General features: G+C 34.7%; 1 protein-coding gene across 1 annotated transcript in view; it reads left to right on the top strand.

Moving 5' to 3' along the window:
- Octbeta2R (Octopamine beta2 receptor) overlaps positions 1–15,721 on the top strand; it is a 673,234-nt gene that overhangs the window by 353,905 nt on the left and 303,608 nt on the right. The window contains exon 3 of the mRNA XM_075292797.1: positions 10,808–10,850. The gene's annotated coding sequence lies outside the window, so the exon portion shown is untranslated. The remainder of the gene's footprint in view (positions 1–10,807; positions 10,851–15,721) is intronic.

The following is a 15,721-nucleotide window of genomic DNA, read 5'->3' as shown; positions in this document are numbered from 1 at the left end:
GGTTTCACTGCAACGTGGAACGCCGTTCGGACTCGGCTATAAAAAGGAGGTCCCTTGTCATTGAGCTTAACATGGAATCGGGCAGCACTCAGTGATAAGAGAGAAGTTCACCAATGTGGTATCACAATGGACTGAATGGTCTAAGTGAGCCTGATACATCGGGCTGCCACGTAACCTATCCTAACCTAACCATGGGTGCTATATAAATTTATGGACCGATTTCGACCAATTTTTGCATTGGTGTTTGAGGCCATATATTAACACAATGTACCAAATTTCAACTGAATCAGAAGAATTTTGGTCTTCCAAGAGGCTCCGCAAGCCAAATCTGGGGATCGGTTTATATGGGGCCTATATATAATTATGAACCTATGTGGACCAATTTTTGCATGATTGTTAGAGACCATCTACTAACACCATGTACCAAATTTCAGCCGGTTCGGATGAAATTTGCTTCTCTTAGAGGCACCGCAAGCCAAATTTGGGGGTCCGTTTATATGGGGCTATACGTAAAAGTGGACCGATATGGCCCATTTGCAATACCATCCGATCTACATCAATAACAACTACTTGTGCCAAGTTTCAAGTCGATAGCTTGTTTCGTTCGGAAGTTAGCGTGATTTCAACAGACGGACGGACGGACATACTCAGATCGACTCAGAATTTCACCACGACCCAGAACGACTTTATGGGGTCTTAGAGCAATATTTCGATGTGTTACAAACGGAATGACAAATTTAATATACCCCCCATCCTATGGTGGAGGGTATAAAAAGCAAATTGGGATTCAATTTCGTTTAAAATTTTGGGATTTATTTTCATAATGAATACATCCCACAAAGTGTTACTAGAGTATGCAAATCGATCTGACACAAAGCTAGAGTTCACTTTCACTTTCGATTTAATTGACCCTAACTGATGGAAAACTAAAAAGGTGTAATTGAGTAGGAGACCGGCAGAAAACAGGTTACTTATATCACTGCGAAATCACGTTGGCCCACTTTGGACTCTTTCTATAGGACAAAACCTTAAACCCAGACTAAGGTCGGACCATTCTTATTGCTGTGTGCATTAAGAAAACTATGTTTTTTTAATGCTCAACAGTAAAATGAAGCTACACTCAAAAAAATATAAAGATTTGGTTTTGTTTTACAAAAATTGTTGTTGGGTCCTACATCATTTAGGTTCTTAGGCTTATTTTCTGAGGGGCCCATATTCATAGCCCCATGAAACGCTTGATACAGATAAAAATGTTGACTATTAAAAAAAATTAATTTTGTTATATTACACCTGATATAATCAAACAAATTTTTCTGGAAATCCGTATTTCTATAAATAAAATCAAAATACTACCAAAGAAGTTTATAACAAGCTACAATTTAAAAAAATTAAGATTTTAAAGAAATAGTATTTTATCGTCTTTCCTCTTTTATTTCCATTAAAAAGTGCCAATATGGCCTATTTGATCCGATTAAGTAAGCAACTTATTTCCCATCTATTAAGGGAATTGATTCTGCCGAAATGAATGCCACCAATGTTTTATGTTTCACCGTTACATGTCGATATCCCATATCATCTCCGATTTTTGTATTTTTTTTAAAGAATAAAAATATACCTGGCAATTGTCTTGAAATGTTATTTTTAATGTTATTTTTTTTTTTGCCATGACAACCACGAAAATAAGAATGAACAAACCGCTCATTCAAACCAAAAAAATTAAAAGTTTAACTAAACGAATAAAATCTAAGTGAATGGAGTTTGAAAGAAGTTGGCAAATTTGACGGCATAATAAAGAAAACTGTATTAACAGCACCTTTCTGCAGAAACAATTGAAAACCCTCGTGGCCGTCAAACAAAATCAAGATTATAAAGTGAAACTGAAACTTTGTTATATTGCCTGTTTTTTGTAGGGCACAAAAACAAATCTCAAAGCAGCATACTCGGTAGAAATAAAAGAAAATTTCATTTTCTAACAATGGGATTTCACTTGCCACCTTAAACAATTATTGCTGTTGATGAAACATGAAATCTAATATGTCTGCTTTGCCAACACGCATACGCATACACACACATACGCACATTTTCGGTATATATTCTACAAAAATTCCAAAACAATTTCTAAGGCAATTTTCCATAGCCTCCATGCTTGCTTCTAACAAAAGTATATTGTCTAAAAAATTCTTTTTTCTTAAGAAATTTGATAGCTGACACTCATAGAGAATGACTTGAAGGTTTTTGTTCTTTGAGAAAATAAAACCAAAATGCTAGACGTGCGAAAAAAATATATTTCAAAATGTACATGAACAATATTCCCACAATAGAAACTTTTTTTATTTAATGTATTTCAGTGGAAAAGGTTTATTTTAATTTTCAATGGTAGATTTTAAAGTTATAGTATTCGCAGCTATGATATGACCATGTGACGTATGAGCGATTGAAATGCGAACATTGGGACGTATGCGTACTTTTATTTAATTTCTACGAAATTATTGTATGTTTTATTATATCCTTTATTTGTGATGAGAATTGGAAAACAAAATAGACTTTCAAAGATTTGAATTTCCATGAAATTATCAAATTCATAGAGTATATGTATAGCTCCACCACAAATATATTACGTTCGGTAAAAGTAAAGCTAAAAAAAATTTGTTTTAAATTTCACGGTAGTAGGCTGATGTGATACATTTTAAGGTTATAACATTCCCAGCAATTATGTGACCATGTGACGTATAAGTGATGTAAATTAAAATACGAACATTGATGCTTATACGTGCTGCATTGCACGTTTATTTCATAGCTTCGAATAAATCGAATACATAATTTTTTCTTTATTTGTGATAAAAAAGAAAACAAAATAGACTTTTGAAGGTTTGAAGTTCCACGAAAATATCAAATACAAAAATTATATGAATATTTCCACAAAAAAAAAATATTGTTTGTGGTAAAACTAAAGCTATACAGGAAAAATAAGTATATACGGCCGTAAATTCGGCCAGGCGGAATCTTATGTACCCTCCACAATGGATTGCGTAGAAACTTCTACGAAAGAATGTCATCCACAATCGAATTAATTGGGTTGTGGTATCTTAAAACTTCTTAAAATCGTTTTCTAAATTGTGAGTAAGTCCATACGTGGTATATATTAGACAAAAAAGGTATGTATAGGTAAGTCTACAAATAATTACGAATCGATATGGACTTTTGCACGGTACGTAGAGAGCCAGAATTGAAATATGGGGGTCGCTTATATGATTATGAACTTGATATGGACCAATTTTTGAGTGATTGGCGATCAATTCATCTGAGGGCTATAAATAACTATTGACCGATATGGACTTAGTTAGTTGGTTGTTAACGGCCATATACTAGCTCAATGTACCAAATTTCAACTGACTCGGATGAAATTTTCTCCTCCAAGAAGCTCCAAAACCAAATCTCGGGATCGGTTTATATGGGGGCTATATATGATTATGGACTGATATGGACCACTTTTGGCATGTTTGTTAAATATCATATACTAAAGGGTGATTTGTTAAGAGCTTGATAACTTTTTTTTTTTTAAAAACGCATAAAATTTGCAAAATATCATCGGTTCTTTATTTGAAACGTTAGATTGGTCCATGACATTTACTTTTTGAAGATAATTTCATTTAAATGTTGACCGCGGCTGCGTCTTAGGTGGTCCATTCGGAAAGTCCAATTTTGGGCAACTTTTTCGAGCATTTCGGCCGGAATAGCCCGAATTTCTTCGGAAATGTTGTCTTCCAAAGCTGGAATAGTTGCTGGCTTATTTCTGTAGACTTTAGACTTGACGTAGCCCCACAAAAAATAGTCTAAAGGCGTCAAATCGCATGATCTTGGTGGCCAACTTACCGGTCCATTTCTTGAGATGAATTGTTCTCCGAAGTTTTCCCTCAAAATGGCCATAGAATCGCGAGCTGTGTGGCATGTAGCGCCATCTTGTTGAAACCACATGTCAACCAAGTTCAGTTCTTCCATTTTTGGCAACAAAAAGTTTGTTAGCATCGAACGATAGCGATCGCCATTCACCGTAACGTTGCGTCCAACAGCATCTTTGAAAAAATACGGTCCAATGATTCCACCAGCGTACAAACCACACCAAACAGTGCATTTTTCGGGATGCATGGGCAGTTCTTGAACGACTTCTGGTTGCTCTTCACTCCAAATGCGGCAATTTTGCTTATTTACGTAGCCATTCAACCAGAAATGAGCCTCATCGCTGAACAAAATTTGTCGATAAAAAAGCGGATTTTCTGCCAACTTTTCTAGGGCCCATTCACTGAAAATTCGACGTTGTGGCTCGTTAGTAAGTCTATTCATGATGAAATGTCAAAGCATACTGAGCATCTTTCTCTTTGACACCATGTCTGAAATCCCACGTGATCTGTCAAATACTAATGCATGAAAATCCTAACCTCAAAAGAATCACCCTTTACCACAACGTAGCAAAAACACATTTTTTTGTCAAAATTCGTTTTTATTATTCAACATAGATCCCTTCAAGAGCGACACAACGATTATAATGACCTTCCAATTTTTTGATACCATTTTGGTAGTACTCCTTCGGTTTTGCCTCAAAATATAGGCCTCAGTTTCGGCGATCACCTCTTCATTGCAGCCAAATTTTTTCCCTGCGAGAATCGTTTTGAGGTCTGAGAACAAGAAAAAGTCGCTGGGGGCCAGATCTGAAGAATACGGTGGGTGGGGAAGCAATTTGAAGCCCAATTCATGAATTTTTGCCATCGTTCTCAATGACTTGTGGCACGGTGCGTTGTCTTGGTGGAACAACACTTTTTTCTTCTTCATATGGGGCCGTTTTGCCGCAATTTCGATCTTCAAACGCTCCAATAACGCCATATAATAGTCACTGTTGATGGTTTTTCCCTTCTCAAGATAATCGATACAAATTATTCAATGCGCATCCCAAAAAAACAGAGGTCATTACTTTGCCAGCGGACTTTTGAGTCTTTCCATGCTTCGGAGACGGTTCACCGGTCGCTATTCACTCAGCCGACTGTCGACTGGACTCAGGAGTGAAGTGATGGAGCCATGTTTCAGCCATTGTCACATATCGACGGAAAAATTCGGGTGTATTACGAGTTAATAGCTGCCAACAACGCTCAGAATCATCAACACGTTGTTGTTTTTGTTCAAATGTGAGATCGCGCGGCACCAATTTTGCACAGAACTTCCGCATATCCAAATATTTATGAATGATATGACCAACACGTTCCTTTGATATCTTTAAGGCCTCTGCTATCTCGATCAACTTCATTTTACGGTCATTCAAAATCAGTTTTTGGATTTTTTTGATGTTTTCGTCGGTAACCACCTATTTCGGGCGTCCACTGCGTTCACCGTCCTCCGTGCTCATTTCACCACGCTTGAATTTTGCACACCAATCAATTAATGTTGATTTCCCTGGGACAGAGTCCGGAAACTCATTATCAAGCCAAGTTTTTGCTTCCACCGTATTTTTCCCCTTCAAAAAACAGTATTTTATGAAAACATGAAATTCCTTTTTTTTCCATTTTTTTCACAATAACAAAAGTTGCTTCACAAAAGGCGCTCTATCTCACAAACTAATTGACTTACAGACGTCAAATTTTGACACGAATCATTTGAAGGTTGGTACTATATAACAATAATATGCATTTAATACTAGCGACGCCATTTATGTGTCAGACCGGGGACTTATCAGCCAACCTGTTATTAAACTAAAAAAGGTCGATTAAATACGTACATAATTAAGTTTGACAAAATTTTCAATAGAAATAAAATTTTGACAAAAGTTTCTATAGAAATAAAATTTTGGCAACATTTTCTATAGAAGTAAAAAGTGGACAAAATTGTCAATAGAATTAAAATTTTGACAACATTCTCTATAGAAATAAAATTTTGACAAAATTTTCTATAGAAATATATTTTGACAACATTTTCTATAGGAATAAAATTTTGACAATATTTTCTATAGAAATAAAATTAGATTATTCTTGGGTCGATTGGCAACCATGATTATGAACCGATATGGACCAATTGTTGTGTGATTGGGGATAGGCTATATAGAACTATAGATATGGATCAATTTTGGCATGGTTATTAGCGGCCATATACTAACACCACCTTCCCAATTTCAACCAGATCGGGTGAATTTTGCTCCTGCAAAAGGCTCCGGAGGTCAAATCTGGGGATCGGTTTATATGGGGGCTATATATATAATTATGGACCGATATGGATCAATTTTTGCATGGTTGTTAAAGAACATATACCAACACCATGTACCAAATTTCAACCGGATCGGATTAATTTTGCTCCTCTAAGAGGCTCCGGAGGTTAAATCTGGGATTCGGTTTATATATAGCCCCATATATGGGGCTATATATAATTATGAACCGATATGGACCAATTTTAACATGATTGTTTGAGACGATATACTAGTACCATGTACCAATTTTCAGCCGGGTCGGATGAAGTTTTCTTCTCTTAGAGGATCCGCAAACCAAATTTGGGGATCGGTTTATATGGGGGCTATATATAATTATGGACCAATTTTTGCATGGTTGTTAAGGAACATATACCAACACCATGTACGAAATTTCAGCCTGATCGGATGAAATTTGCTTCTCTTAGAGGATCCGCAAACCAAATCTGGGGATCGGTTTATATTTGGGCTATATATAATTATGGACCGATATGGACCAATTTTTGCATGGTTGCTAGAGACTTACACCATGTACCAAATTTCAGCCAGATCGGATGAAATATGCTACTCTTAGAGGCTCCGCAAGCCAAATCTGGGGGCTATAAGTAAAAGTGGACCGATATGGCCCATTTGCAATACCATCCGACCTACATCAATAGCAACTACTTGTGCCAAGTTTGAAGTCGATAGCTTGTTTCGTTCGGAAGTTAGCGTGATTTCAACAGACGGACGGACGGACATGCTTAGATCGACTCGGAATTTCACCACGACCCAGAATATATATACTTTATGGGGTCTTAGAGCAATATTTCGATGTGTTACAAATACCCTACACCCATCCTATGGTGGAGGGTATAAAAATATATATCCACAATTTTTTACTCATTTGTGATTATTGACTTACTCATCCGAGTCTGATTAAAAAGTTAATTGTATCAATTAATTTTTTAATTGAAAATGTTTCTATCTTGGCTTTATGTTTCTTATGTTAATTAACCCGTATTCTCCCGAGTTATAAAATAATCATCCGATTATAATAATGTTTGATTCATAGCATGTATAGGCTATCTTTAGTATATATATGGAAAAAAATTGTCATATCGGGTTCAGGTTTCCGGAAAATGGGTGTCGCAATTAACAAAGAATACCCTTGTTGTTTTTTATTTTTTTTTTCTGTGCAGCGATAACGGTACACTGGTGTGTTGAACATGCCAATGTTTATGTCGTCATATGACGACGCTATGAGAATATGGGTTAAAAGGTAAATAGTATCAATTAATTTTTTAATTGAAAAAGTTTTCAACTTCAATCATCTTTTTAATTGAGAATACTTTGGTAATATTTTTTCCGTGCGATTGAATACATTTCAATTAATAAATTATTTGGTTTAATTAAGTTCGTGATTGAATCAGAAAAACAGTTTTTTCTGTGTAAACAGCTATAAAATTCAGGGATAAAACCTTCCACCCCAAATGAACTCTCTTTATGATTTAGTGCCAACATTAAATCACTTGCAAATTAAAAGCTTAATTAATGTTAACGTGGTATCACAATGGACTAAATAGTCTAAGTGAGCCTGATAAATCGGGCTGCCACCTAACCTAAGCTACTGTTGCTCACAAAAGGCTTTTCATTCAATATCATTTTAATTACAACTAAGCTTATTGTGTTGCAATATAAGATCTTCTGTAAAGCTATCAATGGATTATTTCATCTAATTCCATTTGAAAGTTTTCATACATACCTCCAAGAAATCCATTTGCCATTGCCGACAATAATCTCTTCATTACATAAATGTTCATAACATAAAAATGTGCTACTATTACCAGACCTTTAAAATGAAGATAATAATGACCAGAGAGAGTACTTCTTGGGAGATTGCAAATATTCACTCATCGGTCTGTCGGTCTCTTAATGAAGCAATATGTACTCTTGTGTCTGATAACCAATGATAATCACAACAACAACAAACAACAACAAAAAAACTTCGTAAAAGCAAAGTATGTTTGTTCCATATGTGTACCTTAAGCACTAGTATATGTGGATGTGTGTATGAAAGAGAATGCTTGAAATGTTTCTCTCACACGTTTGAAGCATCTTCAAATGTTCTTTAAATTCAAACAGATAGAAGTTAGGCAAGGTATGTTGTTTTTTACATCCTGGTTGTATGTGCCATATTGTATTTGCACAATTTTTATCGTAAATCCACAAAAAGCTTATGTGTGTGTGGGTAGACATTCAGGAGCTGTTGATTCAATTATTTTCGTTTGGTGCTTATTGAAACTCATTTACTGGGTTTCTTTTTATACCCTCCACCATAGGATGGGGGTATATTAACTTTGTCATTCCGTTTGTAACACATCGAAATATTGCTCTAAGACCCCATAAAGTATATATATTCTGGGTCGTGGTGAAATTCTGAGTCGATCTGAGCATGTCCGTCCGTCCGTCCGTCCGTTGAAATCACGCTAACTTCCGAACGAAACAAGCTATCGACTTGAAACTTGGCACCAGTAGTTGTTATTGATGTAGGTCGGATGGTATTGAAAATGGGCCATATCGGTTCACTTTTATGTGTAGACCCCATATAAACGGACCAACAAATTTGGCTTGCGATTGCTCTAAAAGAAACAAATTTCATCCGATCAGGCTGAAATTTAGTACATGGTGTTAGTATATGGTCTCACACAACCATGCAAAAATTGGTCCATATCGGTCCACTTTTACGTATAGCCCCCATATAAACGGACCCCCAAATTTGGCTTGCGATTGCTCTAAAAAAGCAAATTTCATCCGATCCGGCTGAAATTTGGTACATGGTGTTAGTATATGGTCTCACACAGCCATGCAAAAATTGGTCCATATCGGTCCACTTTTACGTTTAGCCCCCATATAAACGGACCCCCAAATTTGGCTTGCGATTGCTCTAACAGAAGCAAATTTCATCCGATCAGGCTGAAATTTGGTACATGGTGTTAGTATATGGTCTCACACAACCATGCAAAAATTGGTCCATATCGGTCCACTTTTACGTATAGCCCCCATATAAATGGACCCCCAAATTTGGCTTGCGATTGCTATAAGAGGAGCAAATTTCATCCGACCCGGCTGAAATTTGGTACATGGTGTTGGTATATGTTCTCTAATGACCATACAAAAATTGGTCCACATCGACCCATAATTATATATAGCCCCCATATAAGCCGATCCCCAGATTTGACCTCCGGAGCTTCTTAGAGGAGCAAAGTTCATCAGATCCGGTTGAAATTTGGTACGTGGTGTTAGTATATGGTCTCTAACAACCATGCAAGAATTGGTCCATATCGGTCCATAATTATATATAGCCCCCATATAAATCGATCCCCAGATTTGTCCTCCGGAGCCTCTTGGAGGAGCAAAATTCATCCGATCCGGTTGAAATTTGTAACATGGTGTTAGAATGTGGTCCCTAACAAACACGCAAGAATTGATTCATATCGGTCCATAAATATATATAGCCCCCATATAAACCGTTCCCCAGATTTGATCTCCGGAGCCTCTTGGAGGAGCAAACCTCATCCGATCCGGTTGAAATTTGCGACGTGGTGTTAGTATAAGGCCGCTAATAACCATGCCAAAATTGGTCCATATCGGTCTATAGTTATATATAGCCAATCCCCAATCACACAAAAATTGGTCCATATCGGTTCATAATCATGGTTGCCACTCGAGCCAAAAAAAATCTACCAAAATTTTATTTTTATAGAAAACATTGTCAAAATGTTATTTCTATAGAAAATTTTGTCAAAATTTTATTTCTATAGAAAATTTTGTCAAAATGTTATTTCTATAGAAAATTTTGACAAAATTTTATTTCTATAGAAAATTTTGTCAAAATTTTATTTCTATAGAAATTTTTTCCAAATTTTATTTCTATAGAAAATTTTGTCAAAATGTTACTTCTATAGAAACTTTAAACTTAATTATATACGTATTTAATCGGCCTTAGTTTAATATATACCACGTATGGACTATGTGGTATATATTACGGTGTTAGGAAGTTTTAAGATACCTTGCCATAGGCTTCAGTAGAAGTTTCTACGCAATCCATGGTGGAGGGTACATAAGCTTCGGCCTGGCCGAACTTACGGCCGTGTATACTTGTTGTTGTTGTTGCGTTTTTTTTTTTTTTCTTTCTTCCAAACTCCTGAATGTTGTTGATGTTGTATTAATGATATGCCGTTGATGAGAACAGTGTTATTGTTTGCTTTTGTTGCTAATGTGTTGTGATGGCACCACACACAAAATGTCTTTGCCTATTTGTGTGTGTTTTAATTCGTATGTGTGCCTGCTATAAAGCCAGCAATATTTTACATAATTGCTGCAAATTGTTTTAAGATACTTGCGTTCTTACCTAGAGGCCTAACGATGGTATCCCCGGATTCATTCATTCATCCTTCTTTTGGGGGATTTGCGAATTTAAAGACTTTGTGTTTTTTATGAACGAAGTTGTAATCTCTCTTTAAGAATTTGTGAAATTATACCAACAGCTTGTGTTCTTGGAATTAATTAGATTCTTCTCTTCTTGTTTTTTTCTATTTGCAGAAAGCATGACAACTTTGCTTCCGGTAATTGTCTGAACAGATGTGTAAGTAAATCAAATTTAAATGAATAAATAAGAAGCCAATATTAAAAGCAAATTGAAAATGTGTAAATATTTTTATTCTAACGATGCCGTTGAATGAGATAAATATATGTACCATTGGCAATCAAAAAGTGTTTTTTTATTTGTCAATGTTGAATTAATATACGCTAAACAATCTTATGTATTCTTCACCATAGATTACATAGAAAGTTCTACTTTAGACTATTACCCACAATTGAATTACTTCCCAGCAAAAAAATTTGGAAGTTCTTCTATAGGCACAACTTTAAAAGCACTTCCAAAAATGTCCTCCCAAAGATGGTCTTTATTTTATACACTGAAAGAAGAGCTTTCTTTTCCGATGAACGAAATTTTGGACAAGCAAAGTTTTCTTTAAAAGCAAATAAAAAACTTTAGAGAAAATCGTTGGATCTCTTATTATAAATACGCGTTTATTTGTTCTAAAAGATAATCTTGTATAAGAAAGGAGAATTTCGTTTGTCTAAAATTTCGTTCCGGAGGAAAGTATTTTTTTTTCTGTGGGTGTACCCTCCACCATAGGATGGGGTAGGTTAGGTTAGGTTAGGTGGCAGCCCGATGTATCAGGCTCACTTAGACTATTCAGTCCATTGTGATACCACATTGGAGAACTTCTCTCTTATCACTGAGTGCTGCCCGATTCCATGTTAAGCTCAATGACAAGGGACCTCCTTTTTATAGCCGAGTCCGGACGGCGTTCCACATTGCAGTGAAACCACTTAGAAATGCTTTGAAACCCTCAGAAATGTCACCAGCATTACTGAGGTGGGATAATCCACCGCTGAAAAACTTGTTGGTGTTCGGTCGAAGCAGGAATCGAACCCACAATCTTGTGTATGCAAGGCGGGCATGCTAACCATTGCACCACGGTGGGGGGTATATTAACTTCGTCATTCCGTTTGTAACATATCGACATATTGCTCTAAGACCCTATAAAGTATATATATTGTGGGTCGTGGTGAAATTCTGAGTCGATCTAAGCATGTCCGTCCGTCCGTCTGTTGCAATCACGCTAACTTCCGAACGAAACAAGCCATCGGCTTGAAACTTGGCACAAGTAGTTGTTATTGATGCAGGTCGGATGGTATTGCAAATGGGCCACATCGGTCCATAATTATATATAGCCCCCATATAAACCGATCCCCAGATTTGGCTTGCGGAGCCTCAAAGAGAAGCAAATTTCACCCGATCCGACTGAAATTTGGTACATGGTGTTGGTATATTGTCTCTAACAACCATGCAAAAATCGGTCCACATCGGTCCATAATTATATATAGCCCCAATATAAACCGATTCCCAGATTTGGCTTGCGGGGCCTCAAAGAAAAGCAAATTTCATCCGATCTTGCTGAAATTTGGTACATGGTGTTGGTATATTGTCTCTAAAAACCATGCTTAAATTGGTCCACATCGGTTCATAATTATATATAGCCCCCATATAAACCGATCCTCAAAATTGGTCCATATCGGTCTATAGTTGGGAGCCACCGTGGTGCAATGGTTAGCATTCCCGCCTTGCATACACAAGGTCGTGGGTTCGATTCCTACTTCGACCGAACACCAAAAAGTTTTTCAGCGGTGGATTATCCCACCTCAGTAATGCTGGTGACTTTTCTGAGGGTTTTAAAAGCTTCTCTAAGTGGTTTCACTGCAATGTGGAACGCCGTTCGGACTCGGCTATAAAAAGGAGGTCCCTTGACATAACATGGAATCGGGCAGCACTCAGTGATAAGAGAGAAGTTCACCACTGTGGTATCACAATGGACTGAATAGTCTAAGTGAGCCTGATACATCGGGATGCCACCTAACCTAACCATCGGTCTATAGTTATATATAGCATATCTCCAATCACACAAAAATTGATCCATATCGGTTCATAATCATGGTTGTCACTCGAGCCAAAAATAATCTACCAAAATTTTATTTCTATAGAAAATTATGTCAAAATTTTATTTCTATAGAAAATTTTGTCATAATTTTATTTCTATAGAAAATTGTGTTAAAATTTTATTTAAATAGAAAATTTTGTTAAAATTTTATTTCTATAGAAAATTTTGTCAATTTATTTTTTAAAATTTTATCAAAATTTTAAATTGAAATAAAATTTTGACAAAATGTTCTATAGAAATAAGATTTTTGCCAAAATTTTCAATAGAAATAAAATTTTGACAAAATTTTCAATAGAAAAAATTTTTTTGGAAAAATGTTCTATAGAAATAGAATTTTGAAAAAAATATATAGTAAATAAAGTTTTGACAAAAATCTCTATAGAAATAATACAATTTTAAAAGAGTTTAATTAAATTTCCTATAGAAACGTAGAAATAAATAAAAATAAAATTTTGACAAATTTTTCTATAGAAATAAAATTTTGACAAAAATTTCTATAAAAATAAAAGTTTAATAAAATTTTCTATAGAAATAAAATTTTGACGAAATTTACTATAGAAATAAAATTTAAACAAAATTTTTTATAGTAATAAAATTTTGACAAAATTCGATATAGAAATAAAATTTTGAAAAATTTTCTTTAGAAATAAAATTTTGACAAATTTTACTATAGAAATAAAATTTTGACAAAATATACTGTAGGAATAAAATTTTAACAAAATTTTCTAAAGAAATAAAATATTGACAAAATTTTTTCTAGAAATAATATTTTGAAGAACATTTCTGCCTATATTCGTTTGTAGATATATGGTCTTAAAATAAAATTAAAAATTAAATAAAATTGATTGTTCGAAATATTTCAAATAAATTGTTATGGTTGTGAGCATTAAAATGAATCGATTCAGACCACCTGCTAGTGTAAGATTCTACGAAACATAAAATGATCTCAATATTGGAAATTGCGTTGTATTTACAGTAATACCGAACATTGATTGAATGAATAACACAATGGAAACTAATTTGCGTAAAAAGTTGTTTAGTTACAAAAATGTGAAATGTTTTAAAAAATTTAGTTTAGCCGGAGTCGAAGTCGAGCAACATTTTTATGAATCCGACTCCGACTCCACAGCCCTGATTCGGACTCGGCTATAAAAAGGAGTTTATATCAGATGTGTCTTCAATCCTAGGCAAAATTCACATTCGTATTTTAACGGCATGAAATCTTTGGCCTCACGACCACATTATATTTTTCAGAGTAATTAATAATCCAAATTAATTATGGGCGCTATAAAAGCTTCGGCCCGATTGATTGTATATCCTGACACTGACAAGGATCACCAATTCTTTATGTAGCTTATTTTGGAGTTTTGTTGCACTGAAAAAAGCATGTCCTGTTTCAAAGATTTTGTTTTTACACTAATGATTTTGGTATTGATTCCGAGCCAAAGAAGCGGAGAATTGAAGTAAAGATAAATTTAAGAGACAATTTATGTTTTGCGTACTTGATTTTAAGAAACAAATTTTAATTTATTCGTCTTTCTAGCTTACATCTTCATATGTTATCAAAGTCTTTAAAAACCTGTTAACAACAACTTCAATTTTATAATTCAGACTCGAGTTCAAGTAGAAATTATGCTATGTTTCAAGTAAAATAAAGTTTAAAGTCGAAGTCGAGCAACATTTTTATGAATCCGACTCCGACTCCACAGCCCTGATTCGGACTCGGCTATAAAAAGGAGTTTATATCAGATGTGTCTTCAATCCTAGGCAAAATTCACATTCGTATTTTAACGGCATGAAATCTTTGGCCTCACGACCACATTATATTTTTCAGAGTAATTAATAATCCAAATTAATTATGGGCGCTATAAAAGCTTCGGCCCGATTGATTGTATATCCTGACACTGACAAGGATCACCAATTCTTTATGTAGCTTATTTTGGAGTTTTGTTGCACTGAAAAAAGCATGTCCTGTTTCAAAGATTTTGTTTTTACACTAATGATTTTGGTATTGATTCCGAGCCAAAGAAGCGGAGAATTGAAGTAAAGATAAATTTAAGAGACAATTTATGTTTTGCGTACTTGATTTTAAGAAACAAATTTTAATTTATTCGTCTTTCTAGCTTACATCTTCATATGTTATCAAAGTCTTTAAAAACCTGTTAACAACAACTTCAATTTTATAATTCAGACTCGAGTTCAAGTAGAAATTATGCTATGTTTCAAGTAAAATAAAGTTTTGAAAAACATGTCCTAATTTTGGACCTTATCCAAACAACATTTTCTTCCTGTTATGATAAAAGTTTTTAAGTCGAATCGCTTAACTATAAGGACAAAACGACCTCATTGGAAGGTTTTTTGAATTTTGATCAAGGAAAACAATTTTATATAAGCGAAGTGTGTCTTCTACTCTAAAACAAGTATATACGGCCTTAAGTTCGGCCAGGCCGAAGCTTATGTAACCTCCACCATGGATTGCGTAGAAACTTCTACTGAAGACAGTCATCCACAATCGAATTACTTGGGTTGCGGTAACACTTGCCGATGGCAAGGTATCTTAAAACTTCCTAACACCGTAATATATACCACATAGTCCATACGTGGTTTATATTAAACTAAAAAATGCAGATTAAATACGTATATAATTAAGTTTAAAGTTTCTATAGAAATAAAATTTTGACAAAATTTTCTATAGAAGTAAAATTTGGAAAAAATTTCTATAGAAATAAAATTTGGAAAAAATTTACTATAGAAATAAAATTTTGGCAAAATTTTCTATAGAAATAAAATTTTGACAAAATTTTCGATAGAAATAAAATTTTTACAAAATTTTCTATAGAAAAAAAAATTTGACAAAAGTTTCTATAGAAATAAAATTTTGACAAAAATTTCTATAGAAATAACAATTTGACAATGGCTCGAGTGGCAACCATGATTATGAACCGCT

The sequence above is a fragment of the Haematobia irritans genome, chromosome 1 (genome assembly GCF_050003625.1).
Source record: "Haematobia irritans isolate KBUSLIRL chromosome 1, ASM5000362v1, whole genome shotgun sequence".
In the NCBI taxonomy this organism is placed as follows: Eukaryota; Metazoa; Arthropoda; class Insecta; order Diptera; family Muscidae; genus Haematobia; species Haematobia irritans.
This window is presented reverse-complemented; position numbering and strand designations above follow the sequence as displayed.